Here is a 21,803-nt window from a genome sequence, read left to right as displayed (position 1 = left end):
ATGTGTCATGTTCCACTGGTAAATGAAATATCTCAAAGCTGTCTCATGCATCTTTTCCTGTTACTTGTACACTTACAGAAATACTGCTCTTTTCCCCTTCTCCCTATATATCTTCCAATCTTCTCAACGTTCCACATTCTTGATATGTTAGGAGTTAAACATCCTTTATTTATTTGCTGTGCATTCTGGTTGTGAGTGTAATGACTGACAGACTGCCTTAGTAGGCTGGAAGTCTTTGCCGGGTTGCTGCCTCAAACAATGATTCTCAATCTCTCTTTTCCTTTCTATTTCTAATTATACATTACTGGACTCGTGTTACTATTAAAAGCTTTTTATCTCATGTTAATGTGGTAGAAATAAAAAAGCCTGTGATTTCTTGCCTCCAGAATAAATTGATATAATTATAGGCTTACAATTCATGGCTACTGATATTATATCTTTGCATTTCCATGTTGTCTTCTTACATGCAGATTTTTATTTGGGAAGCATATACTCACAACTTTAATAGGCAGGGTAGAGGGGTTGAATATTCTTCACATTTTGTACTAAAAGGACTCTCCAGCTGTTAGCATTATATGAGTTCTTGGGCTCTCTCTCGTGGTTGTAATATTCTGAATTTACTTTTGGAAGAATTTCTACTTTAGGGTTTTCTTGGCGTAAAAAAAAGACTAAGTGGAAATGTTAGCTGAAATTTTGCTGTAGTGAAATATTTCCCTAAGCTTCAGGTAAAGACTAGCATGTAATTTGTGATGATAACCACAGCAATGAGTGCAAATAGTAGTCAGCTATTACCAGCCATAATTGGTGCACCTTTCATCTCCTGTCAAGCAGAGTGGCACCGATTAGGACCAAAAGACAGCTATCAGCTCTCTCATTTCCGGACTCAAACAAAAGGAAAAGAGGTGCCTGTCTGAGCTGATAGCTTTTTGGCCCTTTGATCAGATCCTACCAGAAGTTGCCCAGTCGCAGTAACCTGATTTCTCATCTATGGGCTACCGTCTTTGATGTAGGTAAGGTCCTACTGCAAATTGCATTTATGAAGGGAAAGCAGCAGGACATAATCAAGGAGTAGAGTTACTGATTCACATGGAAAGGTTGCTTTGGCATCCTACTTTCTTTGAGGGAGGTAGTAAATAAGTTCTACTAATATTATTGAAAAGATATTCCTATAAACAACCAGCAACACAGCCCTTCAGAAGGTTGTGTTTGCCACCCCCCAGTGTAGCAGGAACTTAGGCATGGTTCAGTGTTTATGAAAGGTCCAAGCAAAATAACAGAAAATCAAATTTACTGCTGACGGATGGGGAAAAAATTCCCTGCTTGGAAAGAAAACGTATTTGGAAAACTCTCCTTCTAAATAGTTAGGCAAACAAAGTAAGTTTCAGAGAAAGACTTTTTAGTTTTACTTTCTTTCACCATAAATCTGAAATATCAAGTACAGATATGTAAAATGTATATCAATCCTTTTTTATTTTATTAAGTGGTTTACCAGGAATTACTCCTTAGTGTTGATAATCACTGTTACAGTGGGCTACAGAAGCAACTTCATCACACATTCAGGAAGATGCTAAACAAGGTTTTACATGATGTAACTAACAGATGGAGTAAGTACTGTGAAATCACCCATATTCCATCGTTTTATGGAGAATCTTGGTATAAAAATTCAAAAGTCTTCCTCTCAATTTCGCATACAAATACTATAAATTTAAAGTAACAGCTGCTATTCTCCTCCTGATAAACAGATACTCTGTGTTTTGTGGGGGAAAAAAATCTGCTTCAGAGTGGAAGAGTACTGCACTGTATTTCACCAGTGTTTTGGGGTTTTTTTATAATCTGACCTCAAAAGACCTTGGTCTGTGACATTATGAAATAACCAACTTTTTGAAGTCTCTAACTAGTTAGAGGTAAATAATTTTCCACTCAGTCCAACCTGTTGAATTAAACAACTATCACAGTTGAGAAAAAGTGATAGAAGTACTTTTGTAGTCTAGCATCCTAAATTTAATCTTTTCTTTTTTGTTTCAGTTAAATTAGAGTGTGATGTGTGGCAAGTTGTGTAGAGCAGAATCGCTTTTGTAGCACTAAGAAAATATTTCTCTGGTAGAAAAAAATGTTAGCCTGCACAAAATTCCTAAATTTTAAATAATATATAACTATTTAAACATGAACAAGCTAAAGCAAACAAACAAACAAAAAGCAAAACTCTAAATCTATCAAAGGAGAATTTTGAAAAGGTTAAGATTTCAATCCTGTTTATAAAAATTAAATTCACTTTTGGATTATTTTTAAATGTATTTAAAATTAACCTAAATCAGTTTACCTATTGTGTCTGCTAAAGCTTAGAAAGAAGACAGTCTACGACTGAATACTGCCCTGAGTATTTTTCTCTAATTTGTTCTCACCAAAGAAAATTGAAAGGATGTGGATATAAATAATGGATGCTGAGGATCCAACTAACAGTGGCAAAAATCAATTATATTTAAGGTAAAGTACAGGATAATTTTGACAATATTTGATTTTAAAGTTATTCATGTATGTATTTGCACATTTATGAAAGTATTTAAAGGTATACAAGGCTATAAAACTTAGCATCCTTTTCCAAAAACCTAGTCCTCTTCTCTGAATACAAGTCAAATATTTAAATTGATTATTAAGATAGGAGAGATCTATTTTCTAAAAGACAATAAAACACAATTAAACACATTTCCAATAAAGTGTATGGCAGAGACTCAGGCAGGGCTGTCTCCTCCTGACTGTAGCTCTCCAGGAGTGTGCCAGCAGGCTTTGCACCAATTCAAATCCAGACATACAATTCATACATTCAGCTTCATGCTATAGAGACATGTGCTCTGCAACATCATTTTCATGTTATTTGAGATGGACTAAACTGAAAAATACTGCAGAATGTCATAATTTAAGGGCCAAAATGCTGAAACATAGAGCCCAGAAGGAACTTACAGACAGGTGCTGAGGTATGTGGTGTCTACTTTAGGACAGACTTTCCCTAAGCAATGTGAATTGGTGCCAGTGGATGAATGCTGACTGTGTTAGAAATGGTATTCCTCCCATTTAGAAGATTTTTTGTACCACAGGATGCTTGAAAGAAACACCCAAGACATTGAGCAGTTGAATTTGAAAAGATGCACTCCCATTCTTTTCCAAAAATGGGGAACATCAGAGTGGTGACAGTTTGAGTTTGGGCAGACTTGTGTGTTATATGCTGTATGTTATACCACAGCTCAATAAATTTTATGGAAACCATGGAATGACAGGGACAATTTAGTTGCACTTTTGGAAGATCTCAAACTGCCTATATCTCCATATAACAAGTGGCACGTGGAATGTTTTGTCATACAGAATATCAAGCCTGGTTTTTTTTGTTTTGGATTTTTGTTTAACAGAATTATTTTTCATATGGAACAGACTGGAGCTCTTATTTGACTTGCCCAGATCCCATTAGAAAATACAGAACTGGAGAATTAGGACCGCACATTTTTTTACAGTTCTGCCATTTTGGGTCTTTAAAATTTGACTTACATGCTTTAATTGCTATTTTGATGATGGGGGACTACCATTGAAAACCTTGCATTTATTTCAAATAGAGATTTTAAAATGATAGCAATTGGTTTAATTTCTAATTTTAGAAGAATGCTAGTTCATATCTACAGCCTGATTAATGTAATGAACTATATCAAGTAATGCTGATTGACTTACTTGATTAGATGCACATTAGATACACATTTAATTGAAAATCTCAGTCTATACTAGAACATATTCAGTGGTTGCTTGGTGTTTTGTTGATCTAGATTGCTTGGTAACTCTTCTGAAATATTTAAATAAAAACTTTAGATGTAATTCCAGCTTCTCATTTCTCTGAGTTTGCTGCAATTTCATCTTCCCCAAAAGTTAACCAAGGATATTGAGGCAGACAGAAAAACAACAGTAAGGATAGGACGAGCTCTCACTTTCTGACTGATTCTAGGCAGAGATGGAAAAGTGTTAGTTTTCCTTTTCGTTTGCCTCCTACTATCCAGTTTTTCTGAAAGAGAAGGGAATGGGTGAAGGACCTGGAGAAATAATATGATTTTTGTATAGAGAGGCCAAGTAGATGGAGATTTTTCCAAGCTTACAGCTTGTAATTTTTGTTTGACATGTCAGTATTGCAGATGTATCCTGTTCCCTTTCCAGCTAAGTAAGATGGTATTAAAATTCACTCCTGCTTTAATCACAGGAGTAGTGTATGCATTTCACTGAGCAAGACTGTGCTGTTGTAAATGGCTATAATTTAATCTTAGGACTTTAACAGAATAAGGACTAACTAAAAAAATAAAGGCCTACAAAACAGCAAACAAAGAGTTATAGCTATTGCCAGATATAGAAAATTGTTGGGAGAGAAAGGGTTGGCATACTGGAGAAACACTAGTGCAGTCTGACCTTTTATAACATGAGCTGGCACACAAATTGCAAACAGACCTTTGAAAGATGCCGACACTAAGAGAGTGAGAACATACCTTATTCATGGGCCCAGGTCTGCTCATGTTGTGGTCCCCCTGGGAAACAGTGTTGAGGCTTTCAGGGATAGGAAATAGAGTGTAGTCTCCTTGGATTATAACTATCAACTTCAGTGGGCCGAGGGATTTCTCAGCATGTATAAGAGAGATAATTCTGTGGCAAAGCCCCATGTTAAACTCTAGACCTCAAAGAAACTATTTATTGTGCAGACCTCATAAATTAGCTTCAAAACTAGCACCAGTCTTTTCATAGTTTTCTACTAGGGCTAGATCACTCTGTCATTCCATCTTTCTCAGTTTTCCTCATCTAAAATCAGATTGTCAGTAGAGCACAAACAATTTGAAGTCTCAGCTTTAAAACTAGAAAAAAACACACAGTAAGGATATGACTAACACCCAAATGCCCTACCAGCTTTGTGGGATTTATTGTTCTGGGTCTTTTCATAGTAAGATGTCTTTTAAACATATTTATTTCTGCAGTTACCTGAAGATGTGCAGCTTAATAGGAGGCCCAGTAGCTATCCTGTTACCGATTCTATCTAGAGTATTTGCAGATTCTCTAAGTGAGCAGACTGAGTTTGCTGGTTTTTGGCTTTGTTTTGTTCTGTTTTTTAAATAATTTAAAATATCTTTCTCTAAGTAATAGCCATCTTTGGTAGTGTTTGCAACCTCATTAGATTTCAAGAAAAACCTTCTGCCACTTGTGATTTTGACAGGAAAAGTTTAGTGGCAGCAGAACCCTTGTGGCCCTAACCCCAGATTTGTATGTTAAAGCTATAATGAGACTATGAAAGGCCAGAGGAAGTAAAGAGCCTGTTTCTTTTCTCAATTAATACGATTTGTATTCTACATAACTCTTAAATTTAGTGCAATTGTTCCCCAATTGCAACTGTGTAAACAGAAGTACAGACTCCTAATAGCTAGGCTTTGCAGAAGTGTTCTATGCATGTTTTAGCTCTCCTCTATTAACTCTCCTGTGTTAGTTAGGCAATATATTTCCAGGGCCATGCCAGTCTTATTGATGATACTGGTGCATAAACAAAGTAGATGTTTGGACAGAAAACCTTAAAAACTGGCAAAAGAAAATTTTGAGTCCTATCCAGCTGAAAACATCTGTGGTCTTAAAGGTTATACAAGGCCCTGGCTACAAATGCTGGCTGTTCAACAAGTCAAAATATTCAGACACAGGTTGGCCTGCAGTGTAAGGTCAAATAAAAGTGTCTCTGTGTGTGGTGGAGAAAGTTAAGCAAATGTGAAGGAAAGCAATATCAGAAAACTTCTATTTGTGTCCTGGTGTGCCAGATAAAATTAAACCCCCTTTAAGGCACCCTGTAAGGAAGAGTATCACCATGTATGGGATCACTTTACAGTTAAGATATATAATGTCATAGCCAAAAATTTATAAAAGTATACTCACAGCATTCTTATAGGAGCCCAAAATAAGTCTCCAAAGTCCAAACACATCACATCTACCTTGAGGCATTTGTCTCAGTTGAAGAAGACAGGAATATTTACACCCAATAGTCAGTTCAGCCCATCTGAATATCCCTGACCCAGTGGAAGTCTTTGGATTTTTTCTCCATTAACAATCTAATCTTCCATTAGAGCCTAAAGTTAACATGAAGAATCCAGACATTAGTGACTTTTCCATGACTTCACCAGCTATAGGAGAGAATAGAGCTGAACAGGAGTGACAGTCAAATCTCCTAGGTCTGTCTGTAATTACAGAAATGCTCTGCTATTCATCTTCCCTCCAGACACAATGGGTGGGGAGAGTCAAATAAGAACAGAATTGTTGTGACCATCCTAAGATGACTCACATCCTACCTGTCACAAATATGTATTCTGCTGGTTTTCTTATTTCCCAGAGTTCTTCCACATGTGAATTGGTATTTCTTATATTTTATTCAATGTTGGAAGTTTATTTTCTCTTTTTACTTCTTATTGAACAATTAAGGCTACATAGTCTGTTGGGGGCCATAGAATCTCTGTGAGGGAGTTTCTTCTTTCACATGTCCAGAGTTTTCTTCAGGTTCTGTCTGTTTTTTGAAGCAGGAACACAAATATGAAATATTCCCGTGACTCTCTGGGGTGAGACCTCATTTTGATGTCTGTAACACAATAGTTTTGTAAGGATTTGTAATATAAGATCATAAGTGCTATGTATAGCAAAGAAATCCATTTTAAGTGTATGAAATACAGAAAAGAGTTTGATGTAAACACATATTCTCTACCACCCAAGCTCCCATGCTGGGAGCCACCTCGTCATTGCAGAATAACAATTGCAAAGAGAGCATTTATTCTTTCATTCCAAGCTGCTATGATCTTGGTTGTAGCTATAGCTTACATGATTTCCTTACATTTTCCCAGATTAATAGTATTCATTACACTCTACCTTAGCTTCTAAAATTAAGCACTTTAAATCTAAATAAGTCATTCCATGTTCTGTACTCACTGGCCAGGAATGTGTGGTGCACCATTGCCTTTTCTTTAAACCTATGTTGGCATACTGTCTGCAGATGTCTGTATCTTTTTAGGTCTACATAGGGTCTATATACATTTGCCACACAATTTAGAGTACAATCCACCCCAGTACATCAGAATCTAGATCTCTAACACCTGTCCAAGACAGAGGAGACATATGGAAACATAAGCAGACACCACAGATCACTGTTATTTCTGTAAACAACTAAATTAAACTTTCTCAAGCTACACTGACAACTTAGAGACTATCTCAAGAATCTTGCTCAACAAAACTGAACAGGAACAATGGCAGCATAGGACTTATCAGAGTATACTGAAAGATATATCCGCTATTTTGATATTTTAAATGTGCTGAGATGTATTTCTTTGGAAAAATATAATTAAAACATTGAATCTCACAACCCAAGATGAAGGAGACAGAAAATAAATGAAGGTTTCCAGTCCTTTTACCAGATTCTTGAACACTGACTTGAACAAAATGAAGATCTGTGTTGACTCCTCATACACTTTTAATATGCACATTTCTTTGGAAAGAAAACATGCTGGGCAACTGCTTGTTATTTAAGACACACACACATCACAACTGAAGATCTGTTTGTCCTAAAAGCTGGATCTGGATCAGCTGAGAACAGAAAGGTGTTAAAACAGTCAATAGTTTTCTTATTAACATATTTATGGGATTACTGGAGCCTAGAAAACCTACAGGGAATCTGAATAGTACAGATTTGACCAGATTCAAATAGTAGAGATTTTTCACTTTTGAAATAAAGTTTCCTTTTATGCATGATTGAAGTTATTTACAAAAACATTTACAAGACATTTCTCTATTTGTTCTCAAGCTCCCCAACCTCATAATATTTATAGCTAGTTTCACATCTAGCTGTTCATTTGATATTGTGCTCCTAATTAGACAAGACAGAATTATTAAATATGCTATCCTGCCAATGAGGGCTCAATAACTTTTTCTAGCATTACTTTTTCTGAGACTGTATTTATTACAAAAAGAAAAATACAGTTACCCTTGACAGTCATTTATTTACTGCTGTCTTTTTCATGTTACTGTTACCAACTTCATGGCAATGATCAATGTCATACAAAGTATCTTAAATCAGAAAACTTGTAACCACTCCTCTCAATTATGTCAGACCGTGAACTTGTATTCAGCCATACATCCAAAACAACAGAGTTCTTAGTTTTTTATTGAGCTGAAAATATACAGACAGGCTGAACAGTTGGGTCATAAGAAAAAAAATATTAAATACTTCACACAAAACTACTGCAACCCTTTCTAGACCATGTTCTGTAACTCATAGAAGCTGTCTCATCAACTCTGAATCTGAGGAGAAATACAGAGAGGGAAATATAATGAAATAGATTATATCAAATACAGTGAAGAATCATACCCTGCTAATTAAAAAAGTACATTAAGTTAGTGAAGGTTCATATTTATACATCTTATTCAAAAGGTAGAGTGAAAAAATGAGCAGCAGTCCCAACCAAGTTAAAAGTTCCTGTTTCATAACTAGAACTGTTTAGATTTCAAGTTACTTTTTGCTAGTAAGCTGTTCTTTGAGGAAAATTAGTTTAAAAGTCTCTGTATCATCCTATCACTATGGATTCCACAAATAAAACATGACCAAAACAAACACAAATTTGGATTAACAAAATGTGACAACACCACAAAAAAAGCACTTCAAGATCTATTACATTAAAAAACCAAAAATCATCTCTTTCCCCCACAAATCAATTTTAATCAAAAGTTTAATTTTATGTAAGAATTTACAGTGAGAATGAAGAATGTTTAAAATTTCAGACCATTATTTCAGCTCATTCCTGGTATTTTTGCAAATCTGTCTAGAAAGCTAAACTGTCTCTACCAGCAATTCTGAAAACAAATTCAAACCCTTTCTTGCCTTTTTATTTCAGAATCTTGTGAAATCACTCTTTTGTTTCTTTTTTTTAAGAAAGCCCTTTGTATTTTAAAAGTGTATTTTTGAAATACCATTTCAAACTTGTTTATCATTTTTGTGCAGGGTTAACTCTGTGTTGGCCTATTTCATATCAGAAAAGCTGAGTTCAATAACCAGCAAGCAATATGCATGAAAACTGTCCCCTGAAGTCACACTCATAGAGCACTGGTACCCAATATTATTTCAGCTTCATTTATTCCTATTAGTGATGGGATTTCACTTCATTATTCCTAAAGCATAAAAAAACTCCTTTAATGTTAAGAGTGTATGGCCTTTGACCTGTGCTGGTTTGAGAAATAAGATGGATGAGCTCCCCTGTGAGACCTCATACCAATTCTTATTCCACAGCAGAGCAGAGATGTTGCTTCTCACAGTATCTGAGAATTTGAAATTGTCAGAGTCCTCAGCCCCTTCTACCCTGCTGCTAGGCTGGACTGTCCTCTTCCAATTTTTCAACACAATGTTAAATTCACAATGTGTGTCTTAAACTAAAATGTTCATTCCTTCATTGTTCTAGCCCCTAGAAGCTCTTTCTTCTCTTTTCCTATACAGTCCTCTGCTGCCTTCAGCGAGGCAGAGGACCTGGTTCAGGAGTGGCACGGTGACCAATCCCTGGCCACTCGGTCCATTTGCACACAACACCAATGTGATGGATGGCAAAAATGGTGTTTATTGGTGAAGAATTTGACACTTTATAACCTAGGTTCACTGTGTCACTCCCATCTGCTTTCATCACAGCTAGGTGCTATTGGCCAATTACGGGGCAATTACCATACACTATAGAGGAAGGGGGTGACTCTATCTTTCTGTTACCTCCCAAAATCTTCAGACTGCCAGGCCTTAGCTGCCCACAGTCCTCCTCCCTGATCTTCATCCAAAATAATTTCTTTTAAATATTTGCCTCGCTCAACATTTACCCCTTAGAAGAGGCCAACAACTGAGAATTTTTCTTGATTTTTTTCTTCCCTCTGGCACGTTTTGTTGAACTCCACTTTCCTGGGTCTATCTGGGAGCTACTGCTCCTGAACTCCCTTATTCTGAACAGAAACAAGAAAATTCTCTGAGTTGGGGCATCTAAATAATTTATGGATGCATAGAAACCTATCACTGGTTTTAATGAGCAGAAAACAGATAGAAAATTTAAATATCAAATAATATCTTATAGATTTTAATAATTAAATTTTCCTGAAACCATGTAGACACTTCCATGCCAAAAAAAAATTAATTTTAAAAAAGCAATCCCACACCTAAATAAACTGCTCTGACACTGATCATGAAATCACAACATTTATCAGAAATTTCGCCATTTGTTTGACTAATCTTTTAAATGGTATGTGTAGTTTATTTAATATAAATATTAATGAATAACTGTATATTCAACTAATAATTAAATGATAGGCCAAAGCTTGGGGAAATTCCAAATAAAAATGTATTAACAAGAATGAATACTGCAATGACACGGGAAACATACTTCAAGATGATTAAGATGAAGAATATGGGCTCTATTTTGGATAGCCAGCATTTTGAAGAGGATATTTTATTAATTAGCAAAATAAATAATTTGAATTTCATTCATTGTGAATCTGCACATTGGGGCAACACTGCACTGAAATATTTCAGGAAGGAAAATATTTTGATTTTTTAGGAAACAGACAAGGTTTATTGTCATGTATGTTCATTATACAATAAATTTCAGTTCTACCTCTTCAAATTTACAGTTAACCTGAGATTTCTGCACAGATTCTCTCTACCATAGCATGAACTGTGCTCTTTTAATTTGCTTCACATGGAAGCAGTTTTTAGGGCTGTCAGCTGGTGAGTTTCTGAAAAACAACACAACCTTTGAAGTGTTAAAAAGTATTTGTGGTGAATATAAGACATATCCCCACCTTCACTTTTCCCAAAAGTAGTTTACCTGCTGTGCCTTTCTGACACAACTCCATTTTCTCTTGATATCTGGATCCAGAATAGAACAGACCCAGAATCATACAGACCCTATAAGGAGAGGAGAAAAATATCTTGAAAGGGTATGAAATATGGCTTGTAGGAGAATGGGCAGTAAGTCTTCATTTGAATCAGAACTGAGATATACCTAAAAAAAAATTTTAAAAAAGTCAAGGATAAAATACCCCCCAAAAATGGACATTTCTTTATATGATTAATTGTCCAGCTGCAATTAATTGTGGTCATTTGAATATACTCACAGGGTGATTAGCCAAATTCATGGATTAAAATTCTATTATGGATACCACAAGAGGCCAGGAAATCCCAAAGACACAAATGATGAAGCCTGGGACACAGCACCTGGGAAATAATGAGAAATTCCTACTACATTTTTATACTTTTCCCTAAGGTTCTTCTTTCAGGCAATATTGGTGACATAATATGAGCTGGATGGGGGCTGGTCATGTCCTAGTGTGCCTGTCGAGATTCTGCTTTTCTAATCAGGCTGAATATGCTTTAGGCCAAAAGAGCAAAGTCATTCTCCCTCCACAATCCCATCACAATAGTACAAAATTATTAGAGATTTATTGACTCTAATACAGGTACTTCTGCCTTTGCAACTTCTACAACACATAGATACCGTCTTCGTCTTAGCTACTGTAAACAAGTTCTGCCTAAAAGTTCTAGTCAAAGTACATTCATGACCTCTTTGTGAACATAAGCCCCAGATGGCTCATGGAATCCCTTTCTGAAGAGCAGGGATTTTCTGGATTATTAACTGTATTTTATTTCTTTCATCTGAGTTTATTGTTGGAGGAGACTAAGATACGATAGTTCATATTCCAGATACAGCTGCAAAATCAAGTCCTTCTTTACCGTAGACTTGTCCTTAAATTTCCTTTATTAGCTAATAGTTAAAAAAATTAATGTATAAATTTGGAATTGTATTGTGATTGTGTAGACAGGTTTTGGAAGCAGAGGGGCTACAGAGGTGAATTCTGTGAGCAGCTGCCAGAAGCTTCTTTCATGCCCAGCAGAGACAATCCCTGGACGTGCTGCAGGTCAAGGCTGGGCCAACCAGAAATGATGGTAATGCCTCTGAGATAACACATTTAAGAAGAAAAAGAAGTGATTATGCAGACGTAATTGCAGCCAGACAAGAGCACAGTCATGAGAACATGAGAGGAACAGCTCTGCACACACCAAGGTCGGTGCAGAAGGAGGGACAGGAGCTGCTCCAGGCACCAGAGCTGGGATTCCCCTGCAGGCAGTGGTGCAGCCCAGGTGAGGCAGCTGTGCCCCTGCAGCCCCTGGGGATCCACGGGGGATGCAGAGATCCACCCACAGCCCCTGGAGGGGATCAATACTGGAGCAGGTGGATGCCTGAGAAGTTGTGACCCCTGGGAGGCCTGTGCTGGAGCAGGCCCTGGCAGGGACCTGCAGACCTGTGGAGAGAGGAGCCCACCACACTGGAGCAGGTTTGCTGGTGGGACTTGTGACCCTGTGGGGGACTAGAACACACTGTCCTTGAGTGACTCACACTGCAGCAGTTTGTGGAGGACTGTTTCCTGTGGGATGGACTCACACTGGGGAATTTCACAGAGATCTACCTCGTGTGGGAGGGACCCCACACTGGATCAGGAGTCCTCCCTCTAAGCAGCAGCAGAAACAACCTGTGATAAACTGACCATAACCCCCATTTCTCATCTCCCTGCATGACTGGGGGAGGAAGTAGAGCTGAGAACGGGAGAGGAGTGGGAGGAAGGTGTTTTTAAGGCCTTATTTTACTTCTTGTTATCCTGCCCTGATTTTGTTAGTAATAAATTCAATTAATATCTCTAACTTACATCTGTTTTGCCCATGATGGTATTTGGTGAGTGATCTCTCCTGGTCCTTATCTCAAACCATGAATCCTTTGTTATATTTTTTCTCTCCTGTCCAGCTGTGGAAGGGAGTGGTAGAGTGACTTAGGTGGGTGCCTGGCATCCAACCAGCATCAACTCACTAGAGCTCTACAACTGCTACATGTCCCATGTGATGCTGTAAAAAGATGACATTATTTCAGAGCCTATTATGCTGAAGTATCCTTCTATGTGTTTGATATTCCTAGCACATAAATGTTGTTATGATGTTATACTGGCAGTAAACTTGACCCAGCAGGTCCCAAGCTGGGCAATAATTTTATGTAACTCTCAGTGGTATTGCCTATGCTGGAAATAAATTGTAAAACAGGGAACATGATAAAGCTGTGTAAAATAATGAGTGGGCTACAGAATGCAGGAGGGAAGATTATGCTCCCCTTGTTTCAGAATACATGAAACACAATGCATTCAGGGCAGATGGAAGAGGAAAAAATAACATAGATGAAAAACTTTTTTCTCATAGCAGCAACTAAGATGTGGAATTTTTACCACAGAAAGACTTCAGGGAGTGCAATTTCACAGTGTCCAGTACATAATAGAACATGTTCGAAGATATCAGAAATCCAAGGAATTATTATTTTAATTGCAAGGAACATTTAAAATGGCTACTAAAACATATATTTCTGAGTTCCAGTCAATTGATAGTTCAGAATGTGTTTGTGTAGGGCAGATAGTTATTCTGCTGTCTAATGAAGCATCCTTACATTATGTTATAACTCTGGTTCAAGACAGCAACAAGATACAGATGGGACAGATTATTCTTACTATGCAATATAACAAGACCTACCAGAGAATCATTTAAGTTGGAAAAAACCTCTTAAGATTTCCTGCTTACTTCTCCAAGGCTTGAAAACTCAGTAATTTTGAGGTTTTTGTGCCCAAAGTGGCCTCTGACTATCATATGACCCACCGGTCCTTCTCTGTGCAAAACAGCTCCAGCAAGACACGTCCCCTGGTTGGCTTGCTCACCAGGAGTGTTAGGAACTTATCTTGCACAAGCTCCAGGAACATCCTAGACAGTTTTTTCTTTTCTGTGTTGCCTCTCTAGCAGATATCTTGCAAGCTGAACTATCCCAAGAGAACAAGGACCAATGATCATGAGACTACCCCCAGCTGCTCATAGCATATTTCATCTGCCTCTTCATCCTAGTTGGGTGGTAGATTCCCACTAGGATATTTGCCTTTACTGGCTTTTCCCATGACTCTTACCACAAATACACAGCCCTCTCATCACCATCATCAAACTCAAGTCAAAACACTGCCTAACCTACAGGGCTACTCCACCACTTCTCCTTCCTTGTCTATTCCTTCTGAAGAATTTATAGCCATCTATTGCAGCACTCCAGTCATGCAGGTCTTTCTATCATATTTCTGTGATTGCAAATTTTTCTCAATTTTCCTGTTGTACAATGGCATCCTCCTGTTTGTTGTCCTCACTGTGTGCATTGGTGTAGATGCACTTCAGCTAGTGTTGATCCCACCACCTTATGAGGGAAAGAAACCATGAGAATTCTCAGGCACTTCCATGAGATTTCTATCTCATTAATCACCTTTGTGTCTTTGCTGATATGTAAATCTCCATCTCCTACCTCTACTGAGATGGCAGATTGAAGGACCTAGCACATCATCCCTTAAACATTCACCTGCTGACCCCAGGCTAATCTCTAGTGAGCTTGACTTTTTCCCTTTCCCCCTCCTAATCTAGTTTAAAGCTCTTTCTATGAGACTTGCCAAGTCTTATGCAAAGATTCTTTTGACCTCTTTGAAACTGGTGTACCCTGTGTGTTGTTAGCAGGGTCTTTTAAACTGACCCATGATCAAAAATTCACCCAAATTCTACTGATAACACCAGGCTCAGAGCCAGGGATTGATCTGCTGTCTCTTCCTGGTTTTTCACTCATCATTCTCTTCAGCTGGAAAAATAGAGAACAGTTGTGCTCCTGATCTCTTGGCTGATCATCCCAAGGCGTTGAGATTTCTCTTGATTGCCCTTCCTGTGCAACCATTTCTGCTCACCTGAGAAATTCTCAATGGATAATAATCCAAGACCTGTATCAGAGTAGGAATCTTTCTCTTCATGTGTCTGTGTATCTCTCTGTCACTCTCCCTGACACCCTTCAGTCAAGTCCCCACCTCCCACAGCTCTGTCAGTAAGCAGAAGGTTTCCTCTACCCAGGAGTGCCTCGCACAGGGTGCTCTCTGCTGCAGGCTGTGCTGGAAGCAGGCTGGGCTCACCCTGCAGCGCGGTGCTGGGGCAGCAGCGTGTTCCCAACAGCGCTCTGCCTGAGGAAACGTGCTTGTTGTGGCAGGCACAGAGCTCAGAGAGGACATGGTCTTCTGCCAGGCAGACACCACTGCTCTCTGGTTGAGCCAGCAGAGCCCACTGGTTGCCTGCCCTGGTCATGGTGCTCTCCAGGGACTGCTTTACGCCTGTGTGGGGACTTGGGCACCATTGCTCCTGATCCCACTCATGTCCTATCAGCCACTCTCAAGGCTGTGTGGCCTTGCCTCCCTTTGGGGTTCCCCTGTTCAGGAATCCCCCTGGGCACCACACTGGAGCTGGAAAGCTCTGCTGCTGATAGTGCCAGCACCAGAGCTGCTCACCCCAGCATACGAGTGACAGAGAAAGACTGTCAAACCTGTTCCAACATATTTAATACATAATGATGAATCCATAGTACAGATCTGAGTTAGTTTAGCGACTTCTAGTCCCTGACTTCAAATGAGGGAACAGACTTGACAAGACATTAATATATAACTGCAAAGGCCCATTGGAAGGTGGTCTTTTCTGACTTTATTTTGAGGGGTGTCTCTTCCCATTTGCTTCTTCCCCTCCAGAGCTGAGGTGTGACTGCCCTGGTGGCAGGCCTCTGGGCTTCCCCAGTTATAGCTCCTGCTAGCATCTTCCCCCCAGGAGTGTGGACAGGTGTTTGAGTGAGAAAATAAAGAACAAGCAGAGAAGCAAATCTCCAGAGGATTTCTTGAGCTAAGATGCACCTTGATACAACATTTTAGTTTTGACTTTGATTGTGAGCCACAAGGCAACCCTACATGTAAGAACATACTTTTCTGCACATGTGAGTAAAAGGTTAGGAAATGATACTCAGATACTCTCCAAAACCATGATCCTTGCTAGTAACAAAAGGCCTAAAATGAATCCCTGGCCAGTCCTTCCATTAAAAACATCTTACTACTGGTGGAACAGTAGCTGAAGAGTAAGAAGTTTGCAAGCCTTGTCTTACATTTCTTTCCAGAAGTATCTCATATCCACCCATGTGTGATAACAGAATTTTTATTTCATCCTTAGTAGAGAGTTCAGAACAATGTACATCACCTGCACACAAATATGTTGTTAGGCACTCATGTTTAGAAAGTTTGGTTGTCTGTCCCTGTCATTTGTTGCAGCTACATTAATATAATATATGCAGAATTCAAATTATATATGTATACATGTATATGTATGTATAAATATATAACATAAATATATATACACAAGTTCTTCCACCTCACACCAGGTATTGCTAAGTAATTCCTGATGGGCAATAAAAACTGAAAAAAATACATTTTTGACAGGATTTTAGGTTTTCAGAAAAGGAAAATATAATTTTATTTCTGTGCACACAAGTGTACTCAGATGTACAAGAAAATTGAAGTTTAAAGGCAGTATTGGAAACTATTTGAGCAGGCTTATGATGCTGCCGAGGATAAAATAATTGGCAAAATTACTTGGGAGTCTGTTTTTCATTTCATAATCCAGTTTCTATGACCAAGGTACACAGTACACATTAAAGGGGAAAGCTGAATATTTTAAGACAATGTTTGTATCATTCTAACCATAACACAAGTAGAACTCTTTTTTTACAACAAGGCCATTCATACAAAGCACCATAGTTTAAAAAAAAAAATATTTTGTAAATATATCATTTAGAAAGCATAAGTTTGATCTGTAACTACATCAGCTTTAATGGAGTCACACAACAACAGTGTATTTTTTCCATTGTGTTCTAGTTCTCCCACTGCTAAATTTACAGAGATATGATTTTCAGTAAGAACAGAAGGGACATTTTATATAATCTGTTATATTTTTATAGAAGTACCTTTTTACCTTTGAATGTAAGTTTTGCACTAGTTTGAGGAGAGTAGTCTTGCATCATAAAATTAACAGAATATCTATAAATGCATAGAGAATGAGGTATTTAAGTGAAATCCACTGAATATATTTTACGAAGAAATATAACCCAAAACATATAATACTGTCTCATTAGTGTTAAAAAAGCGCAAACCTGCTTACATGAAGCCAAAGGTCTGTTACTACTGGTTGTTTTTGGAAAAAGTGTGAATTTTTTTCCCTTTCCACATTGCAAGACTGAGTACTCAAAAAAGTGACTACTCAAAAGTGTAAAATTAAATTGGATTAGAGCACTCAAACCAGCAAGAGCAGACCACTAACACATCAAAAGAATAGAAATAATTTACTTGTACTTACATATAATTTTATTCTGAAGAATTCTTCATCTATCTTTGCTATTAAGTATTATTAGAAATTTTTTGGTGGTGATCATTTTCTGGCACAACTGAGAACTTGCTGGAAATGAGGATGGTTAAAATTGTTTATAAAAATACAAAACATTGTTCCCTTTTTATGCCTTTGTTTCATTGAACTCTATAGGTGAGATGCCTTAGCTAAACATGATTCTTTATGCACTAATAAAAAATAATTCATCTGAGTCTAGGAAGACCTTGAGCTTTTTCTCCTCATTGGGATATAAAAATTGAAATTCTAGGGGTTAGGATAAATTGAAACTTGAAGAGTCAGCTCCAAAGCTGAAACCTGTTGAGATAAAGCAGACTATGCCCCACTTCTACCACTGCAACTTTCATCATCTTTCATCATTGCCTTTCTTCTCAGAGTTCTGGAAAGCAGCTAAACTGGTATCCAGCCAGGGAGAAGAGAGCCTTTGCAGGAAATCAGCATATACTCCAAAGCTAATCTCTTGGAGGGAAAGAATAGCATTACTCTTCAGGGACTGTGTATTAGGTTATTCAGCAAGATCTGTTTAATTTAACTTGTCTTTTATGTATTATTCATTAGAAAAAAAATCCTACGACATAGCAATAAGGTCAGTATTATAGCCTGGGCCAAAATAAAGGTAATTTTTTTGCTGGGTTATGGTGCAAAAAGATGAATAATTGTTGTGACACGAAAGAAATAGCTGTATAAAAATGAAGGACAGTGAACCAATTATTGTTAACTAGTAGGGACAGAAGTTATAATCACCAATTAAGGATGGTTCTGGTATTCCAGTGTATAGTCTTATGATACAGTCAAATGAATTATTGGGCATTAAAAATCAAAACATCTGCTAGACAACAGTACAAATATGTCTTGCTCCTTTTAAAATTGATGTTTGCTCATGGGGCAAATGATGATGGAGATTTTTACAGAATCACAGAGTGGATCGGGTTGGAAGGGACAACAGTGGGTCATCTGGTCCAACCTCTGCTCAAGGAGGGTAATCCCAGAGCACAGGGCTCAGGACTGTGTCCAGATGGTTCTTGAATATCTCCAGTGAGAGGGAATCTACAACCTCTCTGGGCAATCTCACAGTAAAGTTTTTCCTCATGGTCAGTGGGAGCTTCCTTGAACATCAGTTTCTGTTCATGGCCTCTTGTCCTATTGCTTGGTACCACCCAGAATAGCCTGGTCTATCCTCTGACACTCCACTTCAGCTATTTGTGTACATTGCCATCTTCCCTCTGAGCTGTCTCTCCTCAAGGCAGAACAGGCTCAGCTCCCTCAGCCTTTCCTAAGAGAGGTGCTCCACTCCCTTAATCACCTTGGCAGCCCTCTGCTAGACCCACTCCAAGAGCTTCATTGTACTCCACATCTCTCTCATCCTGAGGAGCCCAGAGCTGGACACAGCACTTCACATGTATCCCACCAGGACTGAGTAAAGTGGCAGCTGCTTTCAGAGACAGCTTAATTTTCCTAATATTCATGTATAGTTCAGTTTCTTTTACTAATAATTTGCAAGTTTTCCACTTTGCAAGTTTTGACATTTCAGAGAGAGAGTGTTACTGATGTTAACAGTATGGACATAGGGAATAATTTCTGTTTATATCAGTAAAGATCTGTGATCTCATCATGTTTAAACATCATGTGTACTATTGTATTTTTCCTATGTGTACTTGTATTTGAGAGAGTATAGAACAGCTCTTTCTGAATTTGCTTAAGAACTCTACTTTTAAATAAATCAGGAGTTGTATTTCTCAAAAAATGGTAATTCATCAAAGATTAAGAGATAAAGAAATATTTAGATCAAGAGAAAAGGATATGCTTATTGTGCTGAAAAGTACATTTGCCTTCCATTTAATTTCAAACATTTTTCCTACTTAAGAAGAAATTATTAGATATTTACATTTTGCTCTTGTTCTTTTTAAAAAAGAAGAATACATTTCAATACATGATAAAAAGTTGTCTTAATTTGATTTCACTTATTATCAAAATAAAACTTAGCTATTGCACAGGATTAATTTTCCTATTAATAAAATTATAGTATTTATTATGATCCAGTTAAAGAACCTTTGATTACATGCATTTCTTTTCTTTCCTCCAGTTAAAGAGAAATGCTTCTATAGTCTATAAAGTCTCTTTATCAAAGTCTCTAGAGTAAATAAGGATTCTTTATACACATTATTTATTGGCAGGGAGGATGGATTTCAACTGAGTCTCAGGGTGGCTGTTTACCTTCAAATAAAAGCAATCTGCCTAAAGGATATTCTCAAAAAAATCACTGATAAAAATGCACATGGGTTTCCTTACATTTGCATCTTTAAGAAATGCACATAAGAAGAAATGCTGCATTTTTTGTGTGAGGACAATATTGGGGAAATTCAGCAAATTTAAACTTAGCAAAAAATTAAACACATGCTCAGCCAATCTGTAAAGGTTATTGAACAGGACCCAAAGAGTCTGTCCTTGAAACTGAAACAAATTGGAAACTGCCTGATTAAGGACAGCAGCATCCAAAGCCTTGTTTTCCCGTTCAGCATCATTTTGTGTGATATCTGGATATACATCTGGGGTTTTTTCTCAAAATAAAAAAAAATTTTAAAAAAATTTAAATTCAGGGTTCATGAGAAATACACGTAATTGGAAATTAAATCAAAGGTTTCTGGTCTAAAGAAAAATATAACCCACTTTCTCAGCAAAACAGGGTTTCTAAGAAAGTCTACATGAGCCTGGAACAGGGGAGTCTCTGATTTGTAGGAGTAGAGTCTCTGATTTGTATTTCTGCTCAATTTACTTGAGCAGGATCAAATACCCTACTGGCAGACCAAACTGTGAACACTTTTAGTGACCACCTAAATCCTGTTTGCAAGACTCAAGTGAGGCATAGGCCTTTACTGGCAATCAAAACAAAGATGAATTTCATAGTTTATGAGTAAACCAGGAAGAAATGCAGTAGAAGACATAATAATTTTTTCTAACGTCTAGTTTTAAATGCAGGACTGTTTGTACTAAAGCAGAGACTATTGACAGAGACAAGAAGCTCAACTGAGCAAACATTTCTGAAAAACTAAAACTTTTCTGCCTTCTTATTCTTCTAATAATGGTCTCCTATTGTTTCTGCAGAATTTTGAAAACTGATTTGAGTGGCTTACAAATACAAAATATCTGTAAAGTGGAAATTGAATGTTTTCTTTCCTTGGAATTACCTTTTAGACTACCCGGAATAAGGCTGAATAGTAACAGTAGTATCAATATTAATTATGTTAACATAGGATTCCAATCTTATAACATTTCCTAGGTGCCCACAGATTTGTTTGTCATTTCATAGAACCAAGTGGCAATGCATCTCCTGCCCTAAGAACTTATAAATTGGTGCCCCAATTTTTCAGAAGTAATAAGCAATCTGAACAAAGAGCAAACATTTATTTTCCATCCGAATACTTGCTCTAACGTTTTGGCATTAGCAGCCTTGTGCCTGGTGTGTAGCTTGTGAGCTTACATTGCCACTTGTATTTTGTCCTTATTTTGTAGTTCTTTGAATGAAAATGAAGGGCAAGGGCTGGTATAGGTAGGATAGGAAATAGGAATTTCTGTGTGATTTTCTGTGTTTATCCAAACATTTAGAAAACAAGGTAAGTGCATTTTTATAGAAAAGCCCCATAGCCACTACATGTGTTTTTAAAAAAATAAAAATAAACCAAAAACCCCCCAAAATTTACAAAAAAATATTAAACTGGGCTGTGGTTTTCTTCTCTTACTTTGACAACTGAAGATAACCAAAGATCAGTACCACCCTCATCCGTGCATCCTACTCAGATTCCAAAATGAGATTTGGTGACAATCCTACAGAAAATGTCTGGTCATACAACAGAGGTTTAGGGTAAACCAAATCCCAGTATTTGCCATTTCTTGTACTAAAGGCAACAATGTCTTCAGTCTTTAGGGAAATTAAATCATGATAATTTTAGGTCATAACTTCATGAAGCTATTAGCTCAGCGGGCTACACCTGTCAAAGGCCCACTAAAGAGAGAGCAGAGCTTGTGTTTCCCCTCGGGGTCAAATGTGCAGACACACACTTTGAGGCTGTATTACCAAAGCTGAGCATACATCTTGGAGGAGACTGATCCTGCCAATTTCCAAACACTGCCACAGACATTCACTCTTGTCCTTCTTACACTGGATGGAGTAAAAATAGGAAGAAGGTTGAAAGACCTGTAGATCTTGATAGTGACAATTTGATAATTAAAGCAAAGCTGCAAACACAAGCAAAGCAGTAACAGGAATTTGCTCACTACTTCCTATTATCCCCTTTCTGGAAAGCAGGGCCTCAGTACATGATACCAATTTCTTCAGAATACAAATGCAAGAGGTACAGACTTTCCCCCTTTCTTCTCCTTTCCCACAGCATCTTGTCATTCAAAATATCCCTTTGGGTCAGTACAGATCAGCTGCCCACCC

The sequence above is a fragment of the Parus major genome, chromosome 3 (genome assembly GCF_001522545.3).
Source record: "Parus major isolate Abel chromosome 3, Parus_major1.1, whole genome shotgun sequence".
Lineage (NCBI taxonomy): Eukaryota > Metazoa > Chordata > Aves > Passeriformes > Paridae > Parus > Parus major.
This window is presented reverse-complemented; position numbering follows the sequence as displayed.